Source organism: Stenella coeruleoalba (assembly GCF_951394435.1).
Source record: "Stenella coeruleoalba genome assembly, chromosome: 3".
Lineage (NCBI taxonomy): Eukaryota > Metazoa > Chordata > Mammalia > Artiodactyla > Delphinidae > Stenella > Stenella coeruleoalba.
Window position 1 is genome coordinate 113,579,575 of NC_137148.1, and position 25,473 is coordinate 113,605,047.

At 43.4% G+C, this 25,473-nt stretch overlaps 1 protein-coding gene across 1 annotated transcript in view; it reads left to right on the forward strand.

Moving 5' to 3' along the window:
* The window catches only part of LOC307183726 (uncharacterized protein), a 675,341-nt gene that overhangs the window by 537,674 nt on the left and 112,194 nt on the right, over window positions 1-25,473 (forward strand). Inside the window, exon 19 of the mRNA XM_079916659.1 lies at window positions 20,611-20,756. The gene's annotated coding sequence lies outside the window, so the exon portion shown is untranslated. The remainder of the gene's footprint in view (window positions 1-20,610; window positions 20,757-25,473) is intronic.

A 25,473-nucleotide genomic window follows, 5' to 3' on the forward strand; every position in this document is an offset into this window, starting at 1 on the left:
TGCCATCAGCATGTGTGTCACCTGGCGACGTTGTAGAAATGCTACTCTCAGGTTCCACCTCAGAACCAGAATCTCAGAGAGTGGGTTTAGCAGTCTGTGTCTTCACAAGCCCTCCAGGTGATTCTGATTTTTGGAGTTGGAAAACCAGTTGTGTAAAGGTTAAGAGCATGGATTCTGGGTCCTGACTCCATGGGTTTGAATGCTGGCAAGACTGTACTTTTTAGCTGTGTGATACAAGTTACTTAATGTGAGTTCACTCCTTTGAAAGTGGATATAATGATAGTACCTACCTCGTTGAGATTGCTCCGAGGATTTAATGTACATAAAACAAAACAGTGCCTGGCACATAGGGAGTATTACAGTGAGTATTTTAAAGCTTTTTGTTAAACAGAATAGATAAAAATAAAGGTTGCTGGGGGGTTTTAGATAGTGTGTATAAATTGTGCTTGGCATATAGTAAGCCTCAACACATGTTAACAGTTATTATTGTTAGTAGTGATAATGCCGTAATAACTTGTTCTAAAGTCCCAGAGCCAGTAAGGGAAAGCACTAGGACTGGAATGAACTCTGTCCATTTCTAATGTCTGTACCCTCCCTGTACATTACACTGTACCCCACATGAACAGTCTCTGCTTTCAGGGGAGATAAATATAAAAAGTCCACACTAAGCAGGTGGACATCGTGGCAGAGATCAACCTAGGAGCTGTGGACAGATGCATGCAGACAGAGCAGCAAGAAACAGAAACGCTGTTGGCCTCAGAGAGAGGAGGATATCGGTATTGGGGAAGTGATGGAGGGAAGAAGTTGATGACCTGCTGTGTAAGAATTGAAAGGGACACATCATTTCAGCTGGAAACACTCAAAACATCATTATTTCGAGATTGCTGAGCAAATTCAATGGCTGGTATTCCTGTGCTAATGTGTTAATAATAATTCTGCAGTTAGGGACAAGCCTGAGCTTTTAGCATTCAAGGCCACTTAAATTTTAAAGAGTCATCTTATGGAAAGTTTTAATTAGCTCTGGATTGTAACTAACATTCTCTTTAAAACTGTGGTGGGCGTTTGATGAGGTCTGATTTCCAGTGGATGGAAATTAAAGCTGGATTTTACTCATTGCTCTGCCTTTGGGGCCAAGGCAGTTCATCTTCTCTGTGGCTCAGCTTGAGCTCCACGTAGCAAGGCATTGTGCCCGCCAGAGGAGTCAGGCCTGCGTGTCCCCTTGTCCTCTGTGCAAAAGGAGAAGGGTAGCCTGGCCACTCAAGGATGAAGGTTGGTCTGACCTCTGACTACAGCCCCTGCCTCTCCTCCCTCAGCTTATATTCCTCCTCCTAACGCCTAGATGTCCTGCCTGGTTTTCAGGACAGTCTCCTGGGTACAGATGCACATTCCAGCTTCATGCTGTGCCTTCACCTGCCTTCTAAAACTCCACTGAGATGTGCAGGCCCAGCTCTGTCCGCCCTTTTTTTGCAGCATGGTATGGTGGGACCAACATGAACAGGGTGCTAGTGGACCTACGTGTGTAAGCTGACTTTGCCATACGTAAACTGTATACTTGAGGCTTTTTCATCTCTCACACTCAGTTTTCTCATCAGTAAAATGGAGATAAAATACCTTTACTGTGAGGATTGGAGATAATCCAATGGTTGGCCCATAGTCAATATTCAAGGAGCGATTATTTCTATCATCATCCCATCACTTCCAACCATTCTCACATTTAGTTCTCTTCTGCCTGTGTCCTTGTCGAATTACTTTATGGAGTCTTCCCTTCAAACCCCGAGGGCTGACTTCTTTGCAGTCCCTTTTACTGCTCCCCCGCCCTAGTTCCCCCGTGGTGATCACATTTTTGCGTTGACTGGAAGCCCCACAGCAAATGAGCACCCTTGTTACTGGTGGGAATGGGCTTCTTGCAAGTAGTCAGGCTCATGATGGAGGAGTATAAACTGGCTCCAATGGTGTAGCACTTAACCAGAAAGAAAAATAACCAAGTTTAAGTTCTGGAACTTTAAGAACCATGCTGAGTTTGGCAGTACAGGAAGCCCAGGTCTGAGGGCTGATTGGTGCAGTTCTGGGACCTGTTTGTTATTTGAGGGTCTGGGAGGCTCACAGGAAGTCCAGAGATTGAGAGGGGTAAAGTGAATCTCACCTACACCTATGACCGGGCAGCACAGAGCAGAGTCAAGCAGGGGAAATCAGCCAACAGGGAATGGCGTGTCTTCAGGCCGCTGCCCCAAAGGGGATCCCAGAGCTTCGCATAGCAGAGTAGAAGGGGGAAAACCAGAAAGGGACCAGAGAGTGTGCAATGACCATCCTTGAGTTTCTTCCAGGTGGTGGACCACTTCATACCTCATGACTATCTTCCTACCTCTTTCTGGCCATGTGCCTGTTTCAAATGTGACTGTGAGTTAGTTCCTTGGGACCTAGAGCTCTGATTTTTTAGATTCTGAAGTTTGGGTTCCTGGCCTGCACCTCACCACATCAGAGAAGCTAAGTGGAAATATGCAGACAGTAGGGTCTTTGGAATTAATCAGATCCGAGTTTGAAGTCAGGCTGTAGAATCTACCAACCTCTTTATATTGGACAGGTCTCTTCATATCTTGGCAAAATAAGGCTTATCTTTCAGCTGTGAGGTTTCTTTACTAAGGCACACGTAGCCTATTGCCCGCTCAATGAATGGTAGCTATTTGGTACTTAATCCCATTGGTGGCTCTGATGACGTCTTGGCCTAGAAGATTCAGTGAGTTGTTCAGGGGATGACAAACTAACCCCAAGTGTCTAAGGCTCTTCTTTTCTTCAGCTAATGTAGTCCAACCATCTTTAGCTAATTCAGTCATTTCTCATTCACCAATGCATAAATTATCCTCATCATAGGCTTAAGCATGCAGCTAATATGGTTTGGAGAGAGATTGATTAACAAATCCCTAATCGAAGCTCAATAAATGAGATAAATCTGAAAGTCTGTAAGATCAAGCAGCAGTCCGGAGATGACTACTGGCAATATTCAGTTATCCAATTCATCTAGCAATACTTCAACAAGTACTTATTGTGTGTCTACTTTATGCATGTCAAGCCTAGGACTATCTCCTTTGTCAAAGATGGATATTAAGGGAATGCCAACTCAGCCACGGTCAGTCTGAGTAGACTATAATTAGGAAAGATGACCACTGTGGGGGTCAGAGCTAGGGCAGGAAGTTTAAGGCAAGTCAGGAGATGGAGACAAGCTGAGAAAGGGACCAGAAGGTGAGGCCAAGAGACCATAAGAAGGCAACTAAAAGGTCCAGAGGTAGTTATCATCTACCAGAGGTGAGGAACAGAGCAGAAATTGGTGACGCGGGGATCCTGGAGTGATCGGGCTGAGACCAGTGTCTGTGCATGTGGTAGGTGGGTGAGGGCTGGGACTGGAAGGTGAAAGAGTTGAACACAGATTTCTTTTATACTCTGGCGTGGAAAGGTGTATTGGTGCATGCATGGGTGAGTTCATGTGACTTATAGGGCCCAAAGAGACCACAGGTTTGTTAGAATCAATGTGAAACGCTACATGCTCAAGGCGAATATGAGCTGTTGGCTTTACAGTTGTGAGCCTATTCGTTCTTCCCCCTGAGAGTAGGTAACTGCACAGATAAGCGAGTATGTGTCTCTTTCCCTTGACTTTAATTGTGGTCTCAGCACTGAGCCCATGTCGTGTAAACTTACGTCACATTGTATTTTCTGAGTTGTGCCATCGCACACACCTGGCTCAGCTTGCCGAGGTCGGATTCCCGGGCACTGGGTTTGTGCCTTTTCCAGTCTTCACAAAAACACTGTGTAGGCTAGTAGAAGTCTCGACCCGGTGTCCACTTTATTGTTCAGTTCAAATTGGGCTTATCACCCTTTTCCTAATAGAAGTGTTTGCCAGTCTTCACCCTCATCCTGGTACCTCTGTCCCCTCTGGCAGCTATGGCTAAACAGAGATGGAGTGAGAGACTCTGCATCTTCCTGGACAATTTTAAACAGATCCTTGATCACCCCGTCCACCTCCATGCAAACCTAGCTCAGGCAAGGAGTGTTTGAACTTACGTGCATTTTCTTCCCTCTTCTGTAATCAGCTGATGTTCTCCTGTTTCAGCCTTTGAGTGGATTTGCTCCACATGTTAGCTCACAGAGCCTCTTTCATCTACCTAGGGTCTTTATTTCTCGGGTTCTTTGTCCTGCCTCAGAAGGATGTGTGCTGTTGAAAGAAAATAGTGTATTGTGTGATATGAAATTTCTCTCTGTCTGCAGTTCTGGAAACCAAGGTTCCAAAAAAGGTATCAGTTTAGGGAAGTGTCAACAAACATTCCATGCGCAAAAAAAACTATTCTCTAGTGACGTGTCTCAGTATCACATTAGCCCCTGAATATGCCCTGAACTTCTTCTGATGTTTGACTTGGTTATAGTTAGTTGGAAACGTCGTTGCTCAGGGATTATATCCTCACTGAAACGCTGACTGTGCTCAGAGAGCTGTGGGACCCTAGGAAAAGGTTTAGAGGGCCTAGAGCTCTCTAACCCTTCATACTCTTTCTGAGCTTCTCTTTCTTTATGTAAAAGGAGAGATAACTTCACTTCTTGAGTCCCATTTTAGAAATGCAACCTGTAACAGAAAGCTTTTCTAATAGCAGATCAGTTTCCCACCTAATTGGGGGTGAAAGAGAGATCATTAATTTGCAGGGAAATCAGTGTGATCCTTATCTAGCTTCAGCTCTGAAGGTTACACAGGCTCGAAAGAACCTTGTTTACAGGAACACTCGTATGCTCCCATCGCAGATGTTAGACATCAGCCACGGTGCTTAATGCCACCTATGTAATATTCTGAAACGAGTGTGGGCTTACTCTTCTATGGCATCTGTCATGGGGAACTTGAGGAATAGAAAAACTTGCAGCAGGATGCTTTCCTTGGGTTCTAACTAGTGGCTGGGCATTTGGAATTCTCTGGTCTGCACCTTAACCCCTTTGCTTGGAGTTAGAGGGCCTTTCCTTGCACAGAGCACGTATTGACTTCTATTGTTAATTTTTTTTTTTTTTTTTTTTTTTTTTTTTATTTGCGGTAACCGGGCCTCTCACTGCTGTGGCCTCTCCTGTTGCGGAGCACAGGCTCCGGACGCGCAGGCTCAGCGGCCATGGCTCACGGGCCCAGCCGCTCCGCGGCATGTGGGATCTTCCCGGACCGGGGCACGAACCTATGTCCTCTGCATCGGCAGGCGGACTCTCAACCACTGCGCCACCAGGGAAGCCCTATTGTTAATTATTTAAGTAGGCCCCATGACTCTCCCCTCTCAGTGGCTGGAAACCACTCCTACATTCCTGTTTCTCAGCTCGTCTACTTCTAATCTAAATTCTTCAAATGTATTTTTAGAACAAGTATGCTTAGAAGTACGTTTTTGACATTTTCAAATATTAGAATCGGAGCATCTTCTTTTCTGTATCAAATGCACAATGGCAGAATGTACCCTTACTTTCAAGAAGACTCATTAAAAACTTCCATCTTGATACATAATTATCAGGAGTCAAAGTGGTCATGATTAGTCAAGCCTCACAATTAAAATCCTCTGTTTGATGGACTTTTGAAATAAAATGCCATTATTATCTAAAACCTCAATCACCTATGATAATAAGGTTCTCAATTACTTCTTTTGTTCTTCACAAAAAGATTAATAATGCTAGTTCATATATTTTTTTAAGTATCAACATCTGCAAGAGGCATACCACATAAGCCATATGTAGCTAATCTCTTCCAAAGGGAACAAGAAACAGATTGAGGCATATGTTTTATGGACAGCTAATATTGCCCTACAGCAATAGTTCATGCTAATTATCTTTCTTGAATTGATTATGTTTGCAATAAATTATTATCTTTATGATTATTGCTAGTTTCAGGAAAATGTTCAAGAAATAATTGGTGGTTAATATAAATGACCTTGCACTGAGTTAGTGTTCAGATAAATGTCACATTAAGTAGATAATTGTTGTGATCTGATTCTTACCCTTAACAGCTCCTTCTGGTCCAGCTGCTGCGTTAGAAGTCTTGAGCACCCAGGTGGAATTCTACAAGTATTAAGAATACATTTGAAGCTCTTAGATAAGTGCTTAAGTTTATGTGGAATATTGTCCTGGACATTATCACGACCTTAACCTAGGTGGCCATTTGTGACTATAGTGATGACCTTTGCTTGTTCCGAGGCAGTGATCCATCATGAAAGCCAAGGACAGATTGAGTCTTCATTTATCAATACAACCCATGGCCTCAAATGCAGTAGACTAAGGCAATATTTGATCGTCTCCCTATACAAACTCTCCCAATGTTCATAGTCTTCATGATCAACAAGTTCTTCCTTTATAATTGAAATTTATTTTTCATCATGTGTTATCCTTGGTTGCAAAGATAACTAGGAACTAGGTGCTCAAACTTCATTAATTTTTTTTTGAATTTTATTTATTTTTTTGTACAGCAGGTTCTTATTAGGTATCCATTTTATACACATCAGTGTATATATGTCAATCCCAATCTCCCAGGTCATCCCACTACCACCCCACCCCACCCTGCCACTTTCCCCCCTTGTTGTCCATACGTTTGTTCCCTACATCTTTGTCTCTATTTCTGCCCTGCAAACCGGTTCATCTGTACTATTTTTCTAGGTTCCATATATATGCATTAATATATGATATTTGTTTTTATCTTCTGACTTACTTCACTCTGTATGATGGTCTCTAGATCCACCCACATCTCTACAAATGACCCAATTTCATTCCTTTTTATGGCTGAGTAATTTTCCATTGTATATATGTACCACATCTTCTTTATCCATTCATCTGTCGATGGGCATTTAGGTTGCTTCCATGACCTGGCTATTGTAAATAGTGCTGCAGTGAACATTGGGGTGCATGTGACTTTTTGAATTATGGTTTTCTCTGGGTATATGCCCAGAAGTGGGATTGCTGGATCACATGATAATTCTATTTTTAGTTTAAGGAACCTCCATACTGTTCTCCATAGTGGCTGTATCAATTTACATTCCCACCAACAGTGTAAGAAGATTCCCTTTTCTCCATACCCTCTCCAGCATTTGTTGTTTGTAGATTTTCTGATGATGCCCATTCTGACCAGTGTGAGGTTATACCTCATTGTAGTTTTGATTTGCATTTCTCTAATAATTAGTGATGTTGAGCAGCTTTTCATGTGCTTCTTGGCCATCTGTATGTCTTCTTTGGAGAAATGTCTATTTAGGTCTTCTGCCCATATTTTGATTGGGTTGTTAAACTTCATTAATTATTGGTAGGCCATTGAGAGAGTAACTATTTATAGAGAAGTATGATTCACATAGCTAACAGCATATATTGATTACCTACTGCATACAGGTCCTTGCATGTTTTTGTTAGGGAAACAACTCAGGAAGTAATCAAGTACAAATGGGGTTCAAGCTAAATGTCTGGATTTACCTTCAGCAAAATGAGCCGAGGATCCTAATATTTCTAGGTCTTACTTTTTATCCCTAATATACCACCAGCATAGCAATATTCAACAAATACGTGAGCCATTCTTTTTTTTTTTTTGATTATTTTTATTTATTTATTTTTGGCTGTCTTGGGTCTTCGTTGCTGTGGGCGGGCTTTCTGTAGTTGCGGCGAGCAGGGGCCACTCTTCGTTGCAGTGCATGGGCTTCTCACTGCAGTGGCTTCTTTTATTGCAGAGCACGGGCTCTAGGCATGCGGGCTTCAGTAGTTGTGGCACGTGGGCTCAGTAGTTGTGGCTGGTGGCTTCTAGAGAGCAGGCTTAGTAGTTGTGGCACACAGGCTTAGTTGCTCTGCGGCATGTGGGATCTTCCCAGACCGGGGCTTGAACCCGTGTCCCCTGCATTGGCAGGCAGACTCTCAACTACTGCGCTGCCAGGGAAGCCCCGTGAGCCATTCTTATACTGGATCCTGCAGAGCATGGCTGTGAATAAGACATTCATTTCCCCTGAGCAGTCTTCTGAGGGATATGAAATAGGTAATGGCAAAAAATAAGGTCATGACAATACAGGGTTATGGTGTGGTTAGGGTATGGGAGGTCCATGGAACTGGAGGATCACAGAGAGGTGCACCTAGTCTAGCAGGGGAGACAGAAGATGTCTGGTAGAAGTGACATCAAAGTCAAGTTCTAAACGATGAACAGGAGTTAAGAGAATTCGAGTTGAGCTGGGCGAGGACTGGGGAGGCACACAGAGAGTGAGTTCTGGCTTCTTGACGATGGGAACCCATATATAAGTTCCGAAGGCCAGGAAGAGTGGGGCACACTTTGAGAACGATAATGGAAGTTAGTTCAAGATGACTGGAACATAAAGTGCAGATAGTAGCTGAGCCTGGAGGTAGAAGTTTGGCTTTTGCACTGAAGGTAAAGGAGAGCCATTACAGTGTTGGGAGGGGAGGGACATGCTCAGATATGCAGGTTAGCAAACACACCGTGATAGCAGCCTGGACTACCATTGAAGGAGGGCAGGGGAGACCCATAAAGATGCTGGAAATATAATCTAGGACAAAGAATGGCCCCCTCCAAACACTCTTGCTTTTCCATGTTCCCTGCAAGTAAAAGCCCATTTGGGAACCAAGTTAACAGTTGAACAGTGTTTTTCAGTTATTCTGGGGCAGTACTATAATCTACTTCCTATGAGAAGAATGCTGTTTGCCATGGCTGAAAAATGCTCAGTTGGTAGTTCTCTGGGAGAAACTACTCAATTTGCTAAAATTTAAATACCCACAGAGTAAAAACAAAAGAACCTAATAAGAAATGTGTCACTGAAATTGAACAGAAGCTAGAAAAGTCCCATTTCTTGTTTTGTTTTATCTTTTCAAAAGCTTGGCTCCACAGCAATTTACCCACGTTATCATTCATCCTTTGTATCATTAGCATTTGGGAAAATGCCTGAAACTGTCACCATGAGACAGGCAACATGCAGAAACTAGAAATGTGGCTTGAAGAAATTAGAAAATAAAACTCTTAAGGAGGAGGGATGAACGTTTCATTAAATATAAAGATGATGCTAAAGAAAATCCTTCCTGACTTTGAGTTGCTGGCTACTGAAATGTCATCATGAATTCAGTCTTTTCTGCATGCTCTGTGGTACAAAACCAATTGTTCTGACAGTCCCTGTCCTCGGAACACAGAGACCACTGATGTGGGCAGACAAAGCAAGGGCCAGTTTTGAGCCAAACATATATTAAAGCAGATACTAGTTTTTAAAAGAAAGGCATTGGTATTTATTCATTCATTTATTCATTCATGCCAGTACATATCATACATAAGGCAGGGGGCCCAATGGAGGCGAGCAGTTCCAGGAGAACTGGATGTGGGCCACGCCCATGGTAGACTTAGTTATAGTCGAGTAGAAGTGTTAAGTCATGGCCTTAAATGGCAAAAACAAAGTGGAAAGTAGTAAGTTAAGTGTCAATAGAGAGTGTGCTTTCAGTAAAAGTGGGTAAGGAAAACAGTGGGGGGTAGTGAGTAGAAGGAAGAGGGAAAATACAGCAATTAACATTTTCCTGAACCAGGAAATAGATATCATGTGGTACAGACTGTAATTACTCATCTTTTAACACGAGGGAACTAAGACTTAGAAAGAGTCAATAGTTTACTAGCCCTGGAATTTTGGCTCCTGTTAGCACTGGAGATCACCCTGGTACCTGTAGGACTTCACGGTACATCATTTTATTTCTAGTATACTCTGGAGTTGAGGTCTCAGGGTAATGAAGAGATTATGACTTTGGTTTCAAGATTTTGCAGACTTCACTAGGTCAAGGAACCATGAGAATTCCATGTATATTCTTCAAAGAGTAAGACAGAGGACAAAAGCATGGAGCCGATGTGTTATAGGATCTCTTCTGGTATGGTACCAGCATAGGGAGTTCAGATAATGAGAATCTTGGTATGCCAAGGAAGGCTTCTTAGAAGAGGTGAAGGCATAGCTGGACCTTTGAAAGTAGGACCTGGACAAAAAGAACAAGGGAATCTTCCGGAAGGAAGAGAGCTGAGGAAATAAAACCAATCCTGCACCCACTGGAAGGGTAACATTGATGCCAGTTGAGATGACTGAGAAAAGACCTCTCTCTACTAGTGTCTGACTTGAGGTGAGGAGACCAAGAAATAACACCATGAAGGTTGTACACCAGGTATGATCTGGGCTTTTGGGGTTGGGAAGAGACATGATTTAGAGAGGCGGCCGGTGGTAGACAGGAAAAGCTGAGCAGCTCCCTTGGTCTCCACTTGCCCCTCTCCATTTTTGGATATGCACAGTGGACATTCTCCTAGTTTTGACAAATGCAGTTTTAAACCTTCCTCTCGTCTCACCTGGCTTCCAAGTAGAATGTATTTCTGTACCCCTCTTACAGCCAACACTTCAGAGAAGGATGAGTTAGAAGGAAGAGGGTTGGGGATATTAGAGTGTACCACTGATTCCCTGGCTGTCATTGTCTCCGTCTACTTTTTAGATTTATTTACTTGGTCTGTAGTTTTCCTCCCATCACTGGCTGAGTATACCAATAAATACATTCAGTGTTGGAGAGTTTCCTTTCTGTCTGAACATGGCATACTCTGGTAAGGGTTAGGGCAGTGGGAGAGAGGGCCAGTTGCTGAAGGTAGGACATAGGATTTGGAGACCTTGAATACAGTCTGGACATTGGGCTCAGTCATAGCTGAGACATAGGAACAAGTTTGTTTTTATGAGACCTGGGGTATGTCCTACACAAATCAGAGAAGTGTGGGCTGGAAGGAAGAGGGAAGAGTGGCATTTTCTTAATGGTACTCTACTTCTCCATTTGAAGTTTGGCTCTGTGATACATGGCTTGGATGTCATAGGTGGATGACCAAAAAATGCACTGAATTCTAAAGAGCTCAGCTCTGCCTGTAATGGTGGTAACTCTCTTGAGTTACTCTTGGAGTTCACAGGTGGAGTGAACTGTGGAGGCTGAGAATCACTGACATAATTTAGAGGAATAGTATACATTCAAAAGGAGCATACATATAGTCTCAGGGAAGCAGTCTTCCTGGGTCACGGTTTGGTAGCATATTTCAAGTTTGGGTCTTTTGACCCAGAAATTTTACACCTAAGTATTTACCCTATAGAATAATAAAAAAATTAGCTTATAGCTCATGCCTACTGTACAGTTACTAAGTTCAAGGCCCTCTGCCAAGCAATTTTCCTGCTTTATCTATTTAATCTTCCCGACAATACTGTGAGACAGGGACCATTAGGTACTATTATTTCTTCGTCTGGGGAAAGAAAAGGTCACCCAACTAGTAGGCAGTTAGAAAATAAACTAGTTGCTTCCTGTTAAGCATTGTTTTAATTATGAAAAACAACTGAGGCAGCTTAAAATTCTAATACAGGAATTTGTTAAATTATGTCTCGGTTATTCAATGGAATTCAGCCATCTTGACATTGAAAGTAATGGTGTAGAATGTTTTTAACATACACAGATGTCTCTGCTGTATTAAGTGTGAGAAATAGGTTACAAAAGAGTGTATACAATATGATCTCATTTTTGTTTAAAAAATAGCATCTGTATGTTTTCCTATGTATATACAGACATCTTTATAAGTCTCAAAATCTATACATCAAACTATTAATAGAATTTATATCTGGAGGGTGGGCTTGTGCCTGGCATTTACTTTGTTCTTTTTGTTGATTGCTTCTTATTTTTTTTCTACATTGAACACATCTTTACTTGTTTAATATAAAATGTTGCTCCCCACCCTGAAGTCTTTGAAAAACAGAGCAAAGTCAGTTAATAGTTGTTCATTTTTATCTCAAGTGGAAAATAGAAGATCCAAGGGCAGTGTGCTCAGTGGACAATAAAACAGAGCGGGCTGAAGAGAAATAGGTTTCAGTTGAACTCTCTAAAGATTTTCTTGACTAGTAGTGAGTAAAAACTGAAGTACTCAGCAAGGGTAGATTTAGAGCTACGTGGCTTTATACAGAGCAAGAAGGAGGTTCTCTGAAGCTCAAGTGCTCAGTCATTTCCCCAAGTGCTCCAATCTAAAACAGAGATTCTAAACTTGGGTCTCAATGGGTCCCTGGATAGAATCAGGGATGTCCATGAACTTGGGTGGAAGGAAACTGCATCTTAATCTTCTTAACTGTCCAGCTACACAGTAGAATTTCCTTCCAAAACTACTAAGTGGCACCTATGACTTTGTCACCAGTAGAAAGCCCATGTATTTTCATGTCATGTTACAGTTTTCTTTTTTTAGTTTTTGGCCCCACCCCACGGCACGTGGGATCTTAGCTCCCTGTCTCCTGCATTGGAAGGCAGAGTCTTAACTACTGGACCATCAGGGAAGTCCCCAGATGTTCTTATGTTTATTATTACTTTGAAATTATCATAGATAATGCTTCACAGATCTGTTCCTTAGTCTTATTATTTAATGCAGTAATAAAGAAGCATACATACTGCCATATCTTTTTTTTTTTTTTTAGCTAACCATGTTTCAATATCATGGTTTCCTTTTGGCATCCCGTGTCTCTTAATCTTATGTGTGTAAAAACATGCCCCTGAACAGGGGTCAGTAGACTTAACTGGAGTGCCAAAAGAGTCCATGGCACATGATAGGCTAAGTGCCTCTGATGCAAAATCTCTAGATCAGACAGCTCTGGCCGTTCGGAAGACATCTCTGCTCCTCTGAGTTCCTCCATGAGGTGTCTTGCCTTGAGGTCGAAAGATGGGTCACAGAGCTTCTAGTTACAAGAGTGTGAGCACAGCAGCTGGCACGCAGTAGGCATTTTAATATAGGTGTGTACTCTTCTCTTTCTATTCCTTACCTGCCTCTTTGAGTGGCCAACAGCTATCCCTGTCCACAAGCCAGTTAAAAAAGAAAAAGTTAGCAATCAACTATTTTTTTAAATGGCCGTCTCTTTCGCTGTATTGAATGGGGCTTTATCCAACTGACATCTGTATAAACAGATCATCCGTTCAGACGTCTGCTGAGCACACTTCAGGTACAAAGGTCCACAGTGTACTTCTTGGAGGCACAAACTGTTGGCCCTCTGTCCTCCAGGAGAGCATCGTCTGACAGAGGAGAAATGAGGTACATGCAAACCGTTTTCACAGAAGGTGGAAGGAGCAGCTGAGCTTGATTCTGGGGTGCGGTGGCACACTTATTTCTGGAACTCTGTGCTTGCCTACTTTTTTCTTTATGGAAGTATGGTTTAGTTTTGTGTTGTTCTTGTGAAAAAGGGACACAAACAAAAAAATACTAACCACCTTTCTCATCTCCTATTTGAATTTATTTTTCTATCCCTTTCACTGTTATGTCCCTACACGTGCCCCTGAGCAACACGTGGTAGGCATCCGATTGTTATTTGCTGATGGATGAAGGTAGCATGTATCCTGGTTTACAAGACACCTTCACATCCATTGACTTAAACCAGTGTTTCTTAAAGTGTGATCTGAGAAACAGAGAGGTTGTTGAAAGTAGATCCCTGAGGCTGACCCCAACCGTCTATGTCAGAAACTCTGAGCTTAGGCTATAGAAACCTGAACTATAAAGAAGTTCTCTCTTCCCGTTCTGGTCCACTTCTGTGGTGATTCCTATGCACATGAAAATTAGAAAACTACTATCTTACATGATCCTCCCAAAAATCCTATAAATTAGGTAGGGCCAGCACCATCAGCCCATACCAGAAATTAGGCAAATGAACAGAGGAGAAGTTAAGTAGTTTTACAGAAGATGATACATTTATAATGTGGCAGCTGGTTAAGGTATTATTCAGAGAGAAGGAGCTCGGCAGGTAGAGGGAAGAGAATTTTACAGCCAGAACCTATAAATCCAGTCGCAGAGAATGGAGAGTGTAAGGTGGACGTGGAAAGTCTGAAGCTCAGGCAGAAAGATTGCGCAGGAAAGTTCTTCCAGGCAAGGGGAAGTGAAGGCTTCAGCCAGGGCAAGAGTGGGTACAAGAAGGAGAAAGTACAGCCAGTTCTTGTCATTCACGCATTCTGTATTTGCAGTTTCACCTGCTAGCTGAGATGGATCTGTAACCTGCAAATCAATACTCAAGGTGCTTTCGCTGATATTCACAGACTTGCACAGAGTGGTGAAAAAATCCAGGTGCCCAGCGTGCATGTTCCCAGCTGAGGCGGAGCAAGGCAATTGCTGTTTCAGCTCTCAGACTATAAATACATGTCCTTTTCGTGGTCTACTTAGGAGTGCCATGTTTTTTGCATTTCTGTGCTTTTTGCTGGTGGTTTCTCTGTTTAAAATAACCCCCAAGTGTAGCAGTGAGGCGCTGTCTAGGTTCCTAAGCACAAGAAGGCTGCGATGTGCCTTAGGGAAAAAATACGTGTCAGATAAACTTCATTCAGGCAATAATGATAGTGTGGGTGGGCATGAGTTCAGTGTTAAAGAATCAACCGTGTATATCAAATAAGGTGTTTTAAAACAGAAACAAGCATAAACGAGGTTATGTATTGATCAGTTGATGAGAATGTTGTGATCAGAGGCTGGTAGGAAGCTAACCCTGGATTTCCCCAGGAGCCATGGCTCAGTGTTCACTAATTCAGTGTTCCCGGTGACGTCATAGAGCACATTTATCAGGAAGAATAAGACTCAACTGTAATTAACTGTCAGGAAAAATGATTCAACTGTAATTTTTTTTAACATCTTTATTGGGGCATAATTGCTTTATAGTGGTGTGTTAGTTTCTGCTTTATAACAAAGTGAATCAGTTATACATATGTTCCCCTATCTCTTCCCTCTTGCATCTCCCTGCCTCCCACCCTCCCTATCCCACCCCTCCAGGCAGTCACAAAGCACCGAGCTGATCTCCCTGTGCTATGCGGCTGCTTCCCACTAGCTATCTACCTTACGTTCGGTAGTGTATCTATGTCCATGCTTGTAATTCTTGTAGCAATGGCACCTGGAAGTATCTACCATGCCCCAGTCCCTCTGTGTTTTAGTGTCAGGGCTAAGAACCCTTACAGCCCTGCAGTGTGTTTGCCATGATCTATGTGCAAGGGTTGGGAAACTGAAGCTCAGAATTGTGAAGTTGATCTGATGTCACTCAGCAAAGAAATGCCAAATGCTAATTTGCCATAGACATTGCAGTCATAACCAACAGGGCTTTACTTACTCTTGGGGTGAGTGGGCAAGAAAGAAGGGAGAGTTGTAAAAATAATCTCAAGATCTCAAGCCCAGGAACAGGAAGGTGATGGTGCCACTAGGAAGAAGAGCAAGGTAAGATTTTAGTAGCAAAGCAAGACTTGATTTTAGCTCTAGATTTGGAAGTCACCCACAAAGACGCATTTATAGTCAGAAGAAAGAGAATTTGGGGGGGGTAAAAAAGTTTGTATTTAAAGAAATAGAGGGAGAAAAGGGGAGCCAAGAAAGAGAACAGAAACCTTAACCAGATGTAGGGAAAGAATAGAAGACTACAGGGTAATGGAAGCAAAAATGGATTTTCCAAGGAAGTGGAGAAGAGATGGCCTACAGTGTGAGACACTCAGAAAGGTCGAGCAGGACGAAGACTGAGAAAAGGTCACTGCATTTGCCGATGGGCTGTCACTGGTGACCTTCGGGAGAGTGGCTTCTGTGACGGTGGGGTTGGAAGACAGAGAAGGAAGGAGTGAGTAGGTCTGAGCCGTGGAGGCTGCAGATATGGGTGGCTCTTCTCCCAGCTGCAGATCTCCAGAGGGGTGAGATGGGAGGGTAGCTTTAAGAGGAGACAGGAGCAGCCCTGGAGACAAGGAAATGGAGTCCAGGAAAAATGAAAAGGCCAGAGAAAATGTCATTTTGAAGACCCAGAAGGGGCTAAGAGGGAAGGAACACACAGATTTGTCCTTTGGGAAGAGAAGGAGGTGTTTTTGCTCCTTGAGGCAGTGTAAGGCTTGCATCTGCTGGGGCCTGGAGAGACAGAGGAATCTGAAGTTTTCAAGCTAAGACCCAAACCAGGACTATGGTCATCCTAAAAGACGGAGATGAATGAACAGCAGGAAAGGTGGAGACACCCGCTAGGTTCACATTTTCAGTCTCAGAGAGGTGATATTGACATCATCAACTCTGATTGCAGAATATCTAGTCATTTTGGGAAATAGCCTTGTTGGAGACATAGACTGTTATTTCAGAGCAGTTAGAGTTGCTTGGCTACTTCTAAAAAGTTATGACCTAGAAATTTTGCTGAATCTGCATTTGCCATTAATAACAACTATTGAGGAGCTGACATTTTCAGGCAGACACCTTGCTTAAGTTCTTCACAAATAAAGGAAGTCGCTTAAATCTCTCAAGTAGGTTAAACGTTTTCCATCTTCACTTGTCTGTTTTCCTTATTCATCAAGAAATCTGCCAAGCCTTTTATCTACAGATGTTGCAGAGGCACACTTCAGCCAGGCTTATGTGAAATTGTCACAAAACCCCAAATTAATGAGACCTGACTGCCTAACACTGCGCTCCAGCTGGACCTGAGTGCCCCTAATAGCCCTGCCCATGGGAGCAGGAAAGTGAGCTCGGCCGTGTTACCGCGTCTTGGTTAAGATTCTTCAATGATAAAATGCTTCCAGATATAGAATGTTCCCAACAGCCTGTTCCCTGGGAAATGCTGTGTAGAAGCTGATGGGTAATAGCGGCTCGCTCAGCCGAGTCCAGCCTTGAGAATCGAGATATTAAAGTTTGATATGCGAGGGAAGCAGTTCTAACCCTGAGTCCAGCTCACAGCTCTTACTACCTCTGCCCCACCACCGGGCTCGGAAGGAAACTGCTCACCATCTCACCTGATGCCCCTGTTCCGTAGCCTCCAGCTTGACCTCTTGGTACGGGGCAGCCCTCCAGCTGCATCCTTCCCCAAGGCTTCTGCAGTAGACCAGACCTGGATTCAAGTCACCTATGTCCCTTACCAGTGGTGCAATTTTAGGCAACTTACTGAGCATTTCTGAGTCTAAAATGGAAGCATAGGGGTTGTCATAAGATGTAAATGGGTGTATTTGACACACTCAGCAGTGGGCGAGATGCATAACAGGCCGCAAGGCAGTGCTTACTGTTATCATTCAGTACTGTTTGTTATCTTAGATGCTAAGCGATTTAATATTTCTAACCTTTTCATTATTCTTTTTAATCTCAGATTCCGGTAATGTGTGCTCATCGTAAGTCAAACAGTGAGAAGTGTGCAAATCTTTTTTTTCCTTCCTTCCCTTCCACCACCTCACACGCCCTTCCAGAAAGTATCCATTGCTAAGTTCTGTGGGTACCCCTCACACCCTTCTCTCTATTCATACTAACACATTCATAAATATCAGGGATTTCCCCCCCTAAGTATGTATGTGGGTTTCTGTGGTTTTTTGTAAAAATGGGATCATACGGTGCTCAAACTTACCCTTTCTGATGTCACAAATGTTTCTCTAGGTCAGTATTGCAAATAAACGTATTCTTTGGAAGAGCCACATGTTACCCTAAACAGCTTATTAATAATATAATCTGTGCATCATATATTGCTACTGTAATTGCCTCAACCAGCCTCCTATTGATGGAGAGTCAGGCTATTTATTGTTTTGTTTCTCTAGCATAAATATTATCATTATTATTTCATCATGGGCATAAAACTGGGCCTCCTGTAATATCACAGTTTAGATGGGAAAACCAGAATCCATAATTAAGTCTCCTATTCTGCATGATTCTTTCTTCCACTCTACCTTATCTGCCTTCAATTCTCCTGTCTCCCCCTCCATCTCTTTCCACCTCTCCTCCCTCTATCAAACCCCACCATCTTTCTTCTCTCTACACAATTGCTTCTCACATCCTGATAAACCTGGGAGCAAGGGGAGATTGAAGGTTTGTTTTATTTCTGCATTTTATTGGATCTGGCCTTCAGGGAGCCTGTAGTCATTTTTATGACAAAGCATTACTTGTTAGAGGACTTTGCAGTCTCTAAGCAAATGAATGTAAATGAATTCCTAGGCTGTGCCCTACCTGCCCTGTGGGCACCCTGTTGGGTTCATTTTGTTCCATTAGTATCTGCAGGAAAATTAGAAATCTGAGATTCTTTTAAGCAGAGGAGAGCTCTTATTTCACTCTGGAGAAGCCATGTTGGAAATTTTGGACACTTTTTGCTACAAGCTGCATTTTTAGATCTGCAGAGTTAAATGCATAAACCGCTCCTGAAAGTTTAGTTTGTTCGCTTCTCCCCATATCCTCAGCCTCTGGCACGTATAGAGACTGGGCTTATTTTGAAGCCAGAGACCCAAAGCCTTGGCCCATCTTGATACAGTGGTGGTACCCACAGGTGGCCAACACTGGACACACAGAGACTAGGCCAGTGCTGGCAGAGAGGGATGGGGCTGGTCCCTGGTAGGGGACAAATTCTGGCTTCTAGGGCAGGAAGAGACCAGTTCAGGCAAGCCCTCATGCTTCTGTTTGGCAAAGAGAAAATTCCAGTTAGCCTAATCCACTATATTCAGTTCAACCTATAGTGTTTTAGTCACTTGTAGTTTAAAAGTCTTGCCGAGGTATTGAGTCAAATTTACATTCTGTCATTATTTAGGAACTTTTCTCAATTGAGAGCTCTCCCTCCAGGCCTTACACACACACACACACACAGTTGATTCCAAGCTTCTTTTTTTTTTTCCTTTTGGAAGTTCTTTTATATATATATATATATCTTTATTGGGCTATAATTGCTTTACAATGGTGTGTTAGTTTCTGTTGTATATCAAAGTGAATCAGCTATATGAATACATATATCCCCATATCCCCTCCCTCTTGCATCTCCCTCCCACCCTCCATCTCCCACCCCTCTAGGTGGTCACAAAACACCGAGCTGATCTCCCTGTGCTATGCAGCTGCTTCCCACTAGCTAGCTATCTTACATTTGGTAGTGTATATATGTCAATGCTACTCTCTCACTTCGTCCCAGCTTACCCTTCCCCACCTGTGTCCTCAAGTCCGCTCTCTACATCTGCGTCTTAATTCCTGCCCTGCCACTAGGTACATCAGTACCGTTCTTTTAGATTCCATATATGTGCGTTAGCATCCGGTATTTGTTTTTCTCTTTCTGACTTACTTCACTCTGTATGACAGATTCTAGGTCCATGCGCCTCATTACAGGTAACTCAGTTTCATTTCTTTTTATGGCTGAGTAATATTCCATTGTATGTATATATGTACCACATCTTCTTTATCCATTCATCGGTTGATGGACACTTAGGTTACTCCCATGACCTGGCTATTGTAAATAGAGCTGCAATGAACATTGGGGTGCATGTGTCTTTTTGAATTATGGTTTTCTCAGGGTATATGCCCAGTAGTGGGATTTCTGGGTCATATGGTAGTTATACTTTTAGTTTTTTAAGGAACCTCCATACTGTTCTCCATAGTGGCTGTATCAATTTACATTCCCACCAGCAGTGCAAGAGAGTTCTCTTTTCTCCACATCCTCTCCAGCATTTATTGTTTGTAGATTTTTTTGATGATGGTCATTCTGACCGGTGTGAGATGATATCTCATCGCAGTTTTGATTTGCATTTGTCTAGTGATTAGTGATGTTGAGCATCTTTTCATGTGTTGGTTGGCAATCTGTATAAGACCTCACACGATTAGAAAGACCAGGAAGGAGGAGAAGGGGTCTACCTATGGGTGCCTCTCTGGGTCCTCCTGGAACTGGAGGTGTGGAAGTGTCCACCAGCCTTTGCTATGCTCTCTGGCTTGGTCTTGCCCTGCGGAGTGACCTTGGTGCTGCCTGCTACAGTGGCCCATGTCCCTGTTACCTTATTGCCCACTCCAGGCCCACAGGAATCTGCTGTGCCAGGTCGGGCTTCCAGGTTAGGGACCAAGCTTTGCCACCTTCTTCCCTCACTCTGCCAACCTACTATCATTGCTGTTTTGCTCATTTCCCCACAGGGATTCTTCTCAGGAAATACCAGTTGAGAAGCAAGTACCAGACCCTATGTTCATAGTCACCCCCGAGGTACCAAGAACATTCTCTTGAGGTCACCCAGAGAGGAGAGGTCAGCCCAGAGATGTAGTTTGTCCTCCTTGTCAATTTTCCCCAAAGCCCATCTCCTCTCTTTCCCAGTCTTTTTTTTTTTTTTTGGTAATATTTATTTATTCATTCATTCATTCTGTGCCAGGTCTTAGTTGCGGCATGCGGGATCCTTTGTTGTGGGGTATGGAATCTTTAGTTGTGGGATGCATGCGGGATCAAGTTCCCCGACCAGGGATTGAACCCAGGCCCCTGCATTGGTAGCGCCAAGTCTTACCCATTGGACCACCAGGGAATTCCCCCCAGTCTTTTTTTAACCTCTGTCTTGGTGGCAAAAACCTCCAAATCATTTGTGCTTTATTTTCTACTTGGTACAGATTGGGAGAGTCTGGCCCTAGGAAGTATATCTCTTGTCATTTAGGAGATGAAGGATTTAACCTCTCTGGTTATCAGCTATGAGCTTGCTCTTCTATAATGGGGTATTTGGTTGGAGGAAGGGACTAGTGGATAACAGGATAGAGAAGGGAAGGCATCTTTCAGGTGACACTTTACGTCATCTTGGCCCAGCATTCCATAATCAACTATGTAACTATTTGCTTTGTGGGTATGTTTCTGTGGTGGCGGTGATTGTACTGTTATATCCCCAACACTCTCCACTCTGTCACAGGTGCTCAGCTGACATTTGCTGAATGAATGAAGGAGCCATCACACCAGTGCCCAAGATCAGAGCCTGCCCGCCCACAAAGGTGAGCTCTGTCAACCCAGGAGGGCTGACTGGCGCACCTTCTAGCCCTCATCCATGCGCCAGAATTGGTAAGAGAAGCCGGGGAAAACTGGATGCGCAGTTGGGAGAAGAGGGGTGAGGATGTGGGGAAGGAGGTACGACCTCATGAAAGGAGGAGATGGAATACCTACTATCTATATAGCAGTCTCTTGATCTGAGATGCCAAGGGCTTCTGTCTGAGTATTAAGGACAAGATGCTTTGTCTGCCAGTGCAAGATCCCAGCTGTCATCAATGGCCATTTTCTTTTTTTTTTTTTGTCTTATTATCTCATTTTATTTATCTTTTAGAACTCTTCCAAATATTAGAGGAAAGAAATCAATTTTCACCTGTCACGTTCCACACTTCAATTATTGATGAATGTCAAACTTTATTTTAGCATCTTTTTTTTAACATCTTTATTGGAGTATAATTGCTTTACAGTGGTGTGTTAGTTTCTGCTTTATAACAAAGTGAATGAGTTATACATATGTTCCCATATCTCTTCCCTCTTGCGTCTCCCTCCCTCCCACCCTCCCTATCCCACCCCTCTAGGTGGTCACAAAGCACCTAGCTGATCTCCGTGTGCTATGCGGCTGCTTCCCACTAGCTATCCACTTTACACTTGGTAGTGTATATATGTCCATGCCACTCTTTCACCTCATCACAGCCTACCCCTCCCCTTCCCCATATCCTCAAGTCCATGCTCTAGTAGGTCTGTGTCTTTATTCCCGTCTTACCCCTAGGTTCTTCTGTGCCTTAACTTGGGTTGAACGCATAAAGGAAGGGAAGAAAGGAATCGAAATCCCATCCACTTCACTCTTTCATTTGAAAGGGCTTTGTCTGTGTGCCTGGGTGTACGTGACTGAAATTCACAAGTGTGGTGCTCTCCCTTCATTCTTGTACCAGCATTTGTTATTCCTGATTTATGTGGGAGGCAGAATAATACAGTGTTTCAAAGGGTTTGGAATCCAAATTCTGCTACTTGTTAGCTCTGTGACCTGTTAGTAAACTCGCTAAGCCTCAGTTTCTTTATCAGCAAAGCAAGGGAACGTGCTTGCAATAAACATACAATAAATGTTAGCTTACCTATCGGGGAGAAAAAACGCCCCTCCCACGCTTACCTCTGTTGTCCAGTTAGTCTCACAAACGTTATGCAAACTTAATTTCATTCATTCTTTTATAAACTCATTCATCTGACACATCTTTTTTTGAGCCACTGCAGTGTAGTTGCTGAGACCACAGACTTTGAAGGTCAACTATCTGGGCTTAAATTCTTGTTTAGATATTTGCTGGCTGGGTCACCTTGAGCAGGTTACTTAACCTCTCTATTCCTCCAACTCCCATCTGCAAAGAGAGTGTCCCAGTGGTATTTATCTCATAGGTGATTATGAGGATTAAATTAATGGGTTAAAAAGGTGGAAAGTATCCAACAAATATTAACTGTTGTTATGATTATGAGCCAGGTACTGTGCTAGGGTGTGGAATATGGTGGTGAGTAAAAATACATCCCTGACCTAACAAAGCTTACCACCCAGCAGAGAGGATGGTCTACAAATAATTATACAAATATAATTGTCATTGTGGTGAGTGCTAAGAAGGCAGTGGAAAGGGAACAACAGTAGGCCAGTGGAGCAGGGACTTGAAATGGGTAGAGAAAGGCTTGAGGGAAGATCCCCCAGTGAAGTGACAGTCCAACCAGGTTGTGAGGATTAAGATGTGTTGACCGGGCCAAAGGCAGAATCTGAGCTAGAGGTACAAAGGCCCTAGTTGAGCAATGAATGGTGTTGTGGTGGGGAAGACAGAGGGTGACCAAGCAGGGATGTGTGCAGACTTTGGAGGCGAGGTAAGAATGTTAGGCTTGATTCAGAGAGCATCGGAAGACACGGAGGGTTTTAAAACAGGGGGGCGATATGGCCACTTTCTCACTGCCTTGTTCTATCTTTGGAGCTACAAGGTGAGATTAGCACACGGCCCTCTGGCCACTGGGTCATCCTGATGTTTTCCTTCTGCATATCTTCATTAGCTGATCCATCGCAGCGGTCTCAAAGCCAGGAACGCATGTGAGAAAACTCTGGGGGCTGGACATTTCAGGGCCTCAACCATTCTGTCTGGCATTCCCCCGTACGAGGACATTCTCTGGAGGAAAATGATGACACATCCTTGTCCTTCTCGAATCCCACCCTCAGTGCCTCACACAGTGTGAGGTGTGATATGAAGCGGTCCATCCATGAAGGGTGGTGGTTCGGAGCCATCACCACGATGACGTCATCAGGAGCTCATCAGGCCATGCCCAGCTCACCTTTCACTCTGGTCTTTGTGGCTCTGGCAGGTGGGACTGGGGCAGAGGGCCTGCCCATGGGGTTTCTGCCCTGAAGCCCTGGCACAGCCTGCGTCAGATTTATTTATGATTTTAGGAAACTGTGAGGTTCACGGGGGCAAGATGCTGTGACACAGATTTTAGCTTTATTTCTGCATGTTGCTCTCAGCAGCCATTTGTTCCCTCCTCTTATACCTCTTTGCAAAGCTCCGGATTCCCTAAGAAGGACTGAAGCCATTTGAATTACGATACATTGTGTTCCCAGCCAAGGTGTGTTGTGCTGGTGAAACCTTCCCTTGATCAAAGGCTACAACTACTGTTGAGCGTTTGGAACAGCATGGCGCTTTCTTTACTATGCCCGAGGAGTGTATTTCAAGAAGAAAACATTGCATTCTCAGAGTAACAAATCATACCTGTCAGATAGGCTGCCCATCTCTGGGAGCATTAAGCACAAGACCAAACTCTCTGCTCTCTTCCCTGAACCGCAGCTGATTTCTCGAACACTGATTAAACGGCAAATGCAAAGTCTGTACAGACAAATATAGGTCATCTTCCCCTTTGATGGCTGAATTGCTAGCGTGCAGCTGGAGCCGCTACGTGTCAGATCCCTGACAGGGTTTTGTTTTACATTCCAGACACAAGCAGGCTCCTGGAATCTTCTGCCACCCACATACGCTCCGTCTCTTAAGCTCCCCCTGCACAAACACGGCCCTCTGCTCCTTCTGCAATCCGAGGACTTGAACAAAATGAAATAACAGTACAATTCAATTCAGATTCAATTTAGGGAATATTTTGATTTTCTGGTTGAATAATTCTAGAAAAGATACAGGTTTAGTCCTGAATCCAGCTGGCTTATTGGATGTATGTATTTAAAAACAGCTTTGATTTGCTTCATAGCTCACTTTAAAATAAGCTGGGCTTCATCTGATTCTGGAAATGAGCGTGACCTCTCCTCACTTTCTGCCCAGCGTTCGGTTCGAGACCCCAAGGCCCCGCACATGAAGCGACGTGAAGCTCAGTTCTGAAAAATAAATCTTTCAGGGTCCTCGTTTGACTGTGCTTGGGATCCAAGGAGAGTTGAAAAGGCCCAAGAAGCCCAGTTTAAGCAGAGAGTTGGCCTACAGCCAGTTTTAATAAAAGCACCTTCACTTTGGGGCAGTGAATGTAAGACCAGCATCCGTAGCACAAGAGAAGCTTACAGGGTAGCAACTGGACACTTCGCAGCTAATCTAAGCTCTTCCAGGAAATAGAGAATTGACTGTAGTGCAGTTCAGATCATAATGGGCTAAAGGCGTCTCTGTGATCTCCTATTGTGTGTCTCACTTTTTCTTGATCCCCTGTAGTCTGTAAGTTCATTATTCTTCTTGCTGTCCCCAGAAGTAAGCAGTGGGCCTGATGTCTAACAGGTGTTTGCCATGTGTGAGTTGAATTGAACCCAAATCTTATCTTGTAGAAGTTAGGATTAGGTTTGACTGCAAGGAACAGAGATCCCCTAAATGGTGACTTAAACAAGATTGGGGTTGGTTTATCTGTTGGGTGAAAGGAGTTCAGAGGTAGGCAATCCAGGACTGACGTGGTGTCTCCACAATGGCCAGAAGCCCTATATTCCCTCTGCTGTCTGTATTGAGTAGCCCTCCTCCTCCATCAGGGAAGGAAGGAAGAAGCCCGCCCATTCACTCTTTTTTTTAAAATTTTTTACTTACTCATTATGAAATATAACACACATGTAGAAAAAGGTAAAGAAAATATATACAACTCAATACATTATCATAAGACAGGCAAACATATAATCAATATCCAGGTCAAGAAATTGGGCTTCCCTGGTGGCACAGTGGTTGAGAGTCCATCTGCCAATGCAGGGGACACGGGTTCGTGCCCCGGTCCGGGAAGATCCCACATGCTGCGGAGCGGCTAGGCCCGTGAGCCATGGCCGCTGAGCCTGCGCGTCCGGAGCCTGTGCTCCGCAACTGGAGAGGCCACAACAGTGAGAGGCCCGCGTACTGCAAAAAAAAAAAAAAAAAAAAAAAAAAAGAAATAGAACATTGCCAGCATCCCCAAAGTTCCCTTTCAGGTTCCTGCCTAATCTCTCTCCTCACCACCACACACCCCCCGCCCCAAAAGAAAACTACCATCCTGACTTTGATAGTTGTTAGTTCATTACTTTTCTGTATAGTTTTATCAGTTCAGTTTATCCAGTTCACTATAGTTTCGTCATATCTATTTTAAAGTTTTTTTAATAAATGGAATCATCTAGCATGTGCTGTTGTACAGCTGATTCCTTTTGCTCAACAGTATGTTTGTGAGATTCAGCCATATTGCTGTGTGGAGAAGGTGTTTGTTTTCATTGTTGTGTACATTCTGGTGAGTAAACAGTGGTATCTCCTTGTGCTGCTGATTAGCATTTTCCTGATTACTAATGTTGTTTAGCGCTTTTTCATGTGGATTTTAG